At 36.2% G+C, this 4,601-nt stretch overlaps 1 non-coding gene across 1 annotated transcript; it reads left to right on the top strand.

Moving 5' to 3' along the window:
- The first annotated feature begins 548 nt into the window (after positions 1-548).
- Positions 549-656, top strand: LOC112773613 (small nucleolar RNA R71). The gene has a single exon (XR_003188155.1). It is a non-coding gene; the product is annotated as a small nucleolar RNA R71 (small nucleolar RNA).
- The last annotated feature ends 3,945 nt before the right edge of the window (positions 657-4,601 follow it).

The raw sequence follows: 4,601 nt of genomic DNA, 5'->3' as shown, positions 1-4,601 counted from the left end.
GAGTTCTCTGTCTGTTGCTGAGTGGATGATGGAAAAGGTTTATTATTGTTAAACCTGTTTCTTCCACCATTATTAAAGCCTTGTTGAGGCTTTTGATCCTTCCATGAGAAATTTGGATGATTTCTCCATGATGAGTTATAGGTGTTTCCATAAGGTTCACCTAAGTAATTCACCTCTGCTATTGCAGGGTTCTCAGGATCATAAGCTTCTTATTCATAAGAAGCCTCTTGAGTACTGTTGGATGCAGCTTGCATTCCATGCAGACTCTGAGAGATCATATTGACTTGCTGAGTCAATATTTTATTCTGAGCCAATATGGCATTCAGAGTATCAACTTCAAGAACTCCCTTCTTCATAGGCGTCCCATTATTCACAGGATTCCTTTTAGAAGTGTACATGAATTGGTTATTTGCAACCATGTCAATGAGTTCTTGAGCTTCTGCAGGCGTTTTCTTTAGGTGAATGGATCCACCTGCAGAAGTGTCCAGTGACATTTTTGATAGCTCAGATAAACCATCATAGAATATATCCAAGATGGTCCATTCTGAAAGCATGTCAGAAGGACACTTTTTGGTCAACTGTTTGTATCTTTCCCAAGCTTCATAGAGGGATTCACCTTCTTTCTGTCTGAAGGTTTGAACATCAGCTCTAAGCTTGCTCAGCTTTTGAGGAGGAAAGTACTTGGCTAAGAAAGCCGTGACCAGCTTATCCCAAGAGTTCAGGCTGTCTTTGGGTTGAGAATCCAACCATAATCTAGCTCTGTCTCTTACAGCAAAAGGGAAAAGCATGAGCCTGTAGCTTTCAGGATCTACTCCATTAGTCTTAACAGTATCACATATCTGCAAGAATTCAGTTAAGAACTGAAAAGGATCTTCAGATGGAAGTCCATGAAACTTGCAGTTCTGCTGCATCAGAGAAACTAATTGAGGTTTCAGCTCAAAGTTGTTTGCTCCAATGGCAGGAATGGAGATGCTTCTTCCATGTAAATTGGAATTAGGTGCAGTAAAGTCACCAAGCATCTTCCTTACATTATTATTATTTTCGGCTGCCATCCCCTCTTCCTGTTCGAAAATTTCTGAAAGGTTATTTCTGGATTGTTGTAATTTAGCTTCTCTTAATTTTCTCTTCAGAGTCCTTTCAGGTTCTGGATCTGCTTTCACAAGAATGTTCTTATCCTTGCTCCTGCTCATATGACAAAGAAGAAGGCACAAAAATAATAATAATAATAATATGGATCCTTTATACCACAGTATAGGGGTCCCTTTGTGAGTGGAAGGAAAGAGGGAGACAAAGAATGTGATGTAAAGAAAGAAACACAACTGTGAGGAGGGCAGAGATGTGAGATGAGATGTTAGTAAATGAATAAATAAATAGAATAAGATGGGAGAGGGAGAATTTTCGAAAATAATTTTTGAAAAAGAGTTAGTGATTTTCGAAAATAGTTTTTGAAAAAGGTTAGTATTTTTTTTTCGAAATTTTTTTTAAAATCAAAAATAAAAATAATTAGTTAATAAAAAAGAAATTTTTGAAAAAGAGGGGATATATTTTCGAAAATTAGAGAGAGAGAGAGTTAGTTAGGTGGTTTTGAAAAAGTTAAGAAACAAACAAAAAGTTAGTTAGTTAGTTGAAACAAATTTTGAAAAGATAAGAAGTTAGGAAGTTGGAAAAGATATTTTGAAATTAGATTTTTGAAAAAGATAAGATGAGAAGATATTTTTGAAAAGATATGATAGAACTTAGTTTTTGAAAAAAAAAGATTTGATTTTTAAAATCACAATTAATGACTTGATTCATAAGAAATCACAAGATATGATTCTAGAACTCAAAGTTTGAATCTTTCTTAACAAGCAAGTAACAAACTTGAAATTTTTGAATCAAAACATTAATTGTTATTGTTATTTTCGAAAATTTGGTATAAAAATAAGAAAAATATTTTTGAAAAATATTTTTGGAATTTTCGAAAATAACTAAGAATTTTGAAAAAGATTTGATTTTTGAAAAAGATTTTGAAAAAGATAAGATTTTCAAATTGAAATTTTGATTTGACTCATGAGAAACAATTTGATTTTAAAATTTTTTGAAAAAGTCAATCCAAATTTTCGAATTTGATGAGAAAAAATGGGAAAGATATTTTTTTGATTTTTTGAAATTTTTATGATGAGAGGGAAAAACACTAAAGAGATGCAATGCATGAAATTTTTAGATCAAAACATGTGATGCATGCAAGAATGCTATGAATGTCAAGATGAATACCAAGAACACTATGAATGTCAAGTTGAACATCATAGACACAATTTTGAAAAAAATTTTAATGCAAAGAAAACATGCAAGACACCAAACTTAGAATTCTTTAATGCTTAGATACTAAGAATTCAAGAATGCATATTATAAACATGAAAAGACACAAAACAAAAAATCATCAAGATCAAACAAGAAGACTTACCAAGAACAACTTGAAGATCATGAAGAACACTATGAATGCATGAAATTTTCGAAAAATGCAAGATGCACATGCAAATGACACCAAACTTATGACATGACTCATGACTCAAACAAGAAACACAAAAAATGTTTTTGATTTTTATGATTTTCTAAATTTTTTTGGATTTTTTTTCGAAAATTATATGAAAAAGAAAAAATAAGGATTCCAAAATTTTTAACATGAATTCCAGGAATCTTGTATTCTTAGTCTAAAGCTTCAGTCCAGGAATTAGACATGGCTCATGAGCCAGCCAAGCTTTCAATGAAAACTCCGGTCCAAAACACTAGACATGGCCAATGGCCAGCCAAGCTTCAGCATGTAATTCAGACATGACACGCCTGACATACTCATTCCCAAAGGAATTAGACATGGCTTTACAGCCAGCCAGGCTTCAACATGCTTCATGAAACACTAGAATTCATTCTTAAAAATTTTGAATAAATTTTTTTGAAAACAGATGAGAAAATTTTAGAAATATTTTTGAAAAATTTTTGAAAAGAAAACAAAAAAGAAAATTACCTAATCTGAGCAACAGGATGAACCGTTAGTTGTCCACACTCAAACAATCCCCGGCAACGGCGCCAAAAACTTGGTACGCGGAATCGTGATTTCACTTTAAGTATGTAAAATTCATCGCTCTTTCTTTCCCTGGTAATGGCGCCAAAAACATGATGCCAAGACCACGGTTCACAACTCCGTGTAACTGACCAGCAAGTGCACTGGGTCGTCCAAGTAATACCTTACGTGAGTAAGGGTCGAATCTCACGGAGATTGTCGGTATGAAGCAAGCTATGGTCACCTTGCAAATCTCAGTTAGGCAAATATAAATTGATAATGGTGTTTTCGAATAATAAATAATAGAATAGGGATAGAGGTACTTATGTAAATCATTGGTAGGAATTTCAGATAAGCGAATGGAGATGCTTTTCGTTCCTCTGAACCTCTGCTTTCTTGCTATCTTCATCCAATCAGTCTTACTCCTTTCCATGGCTGGCTTTATGTGATACATCACCATTGTCAACGGCTACTTTCGGTCATCTCTCGGGAAAATGATCCAATGCCCTGTCACAGCACGGCTAATCGTCTGGAGGCATCACCCTTGTCAATGGCTTCATCTTATCCTCTCAGTGAAAATGATCAACGCACCCTGTCACGGCACGGCTATTCATCTGTCGATTCTCGATCATGCTGGAATAGGATTTACTATCCTTTTGCGTCTGTCACTAACGCCCTGCAATCGCGAGTTTGGAGCTCGTCACAGTCATTCATTCATTGAATCCTACTCGGAATACCACAGACAAGGTTTAGACCTTCCGGATTCTCTTGAATGCCGCCATCATTCTAGCTTACGCCACGAAGATTCTGGTTAGGAGATCTAAGAGATACTCATTCAATCTAATGTAGAACGGAAGTGGTTGTCAGGCACGCGTTCATAGGGAATGATGATGATTGTCACGTTCATCACATTCAGATTGAAGTACGAATGAATAGCTTGGAAGCGAAACAAGATGAATTGAATAGAAAACAGTAGTACTTTGTATTAATCTTTGAGGAACAGCAGAGCTCCACACCTTAATCTATGGAGTGTAGAAACTCTACCGTTGAAAATACATAAGTGAAAGGTCCAGGCATGGCCGAGATGGCCAGCCCCCAAAACGTGATCAATAGATCAAAAGATAATCCAAAGATGTCTAATACAATAGTAAAAGGTCCTATTTATAATAAACTAGCTACTAGGGTTTACATGAGTAAGTAATTGATGCATAAATCCACTTCCGGGGCCCATTTGGTGTGTGCTTGGGCTGAGCTTTGAGTGTTACACGTGTAGAGGTCCTTCTTGGAGTTGAACGCCAGTTTTTGTGCCAGTTTGGGCGTTCAACTCTAGTTTTGGCTCCTTTTCTGGCGCTGGACGCCAGATTTGGGCAGAAAGCTGGCGTTGAACGCCAGTTTACGTCGTTTATTCTTGGCCAAATTATGGACTATTATATATTGCTGGAAAGCCCTGGAAGTCTACTTTCCAACGCAATTGGAAGCCCGCCAATTCGAGTTCTGTAGCTCCAGAAAATCCACTTTGAGTGCAGGGAGGTCAGAATCCAACAGCATCAGCAGTTCTTCTTCA

This window comes from Arachis hypogaea, chromosome 18, assembly GCF_003086295.3.
Source record: "Arachis hypogaea cultivar Tifrunner chromosome 18, arahy.Tifrunner.gnm2.J5K5, whole genome shotgun sequence".
Lineage (NCBI taxonomy): Eukaryota > Viridiplantae > Streptophyta > Magnoliopsida > Fabales > Fabaceae > Arachis > Arachis hypogaea.
This window is presented reverse-complemented; position numbering and strand designations above follow the sequence as displayed.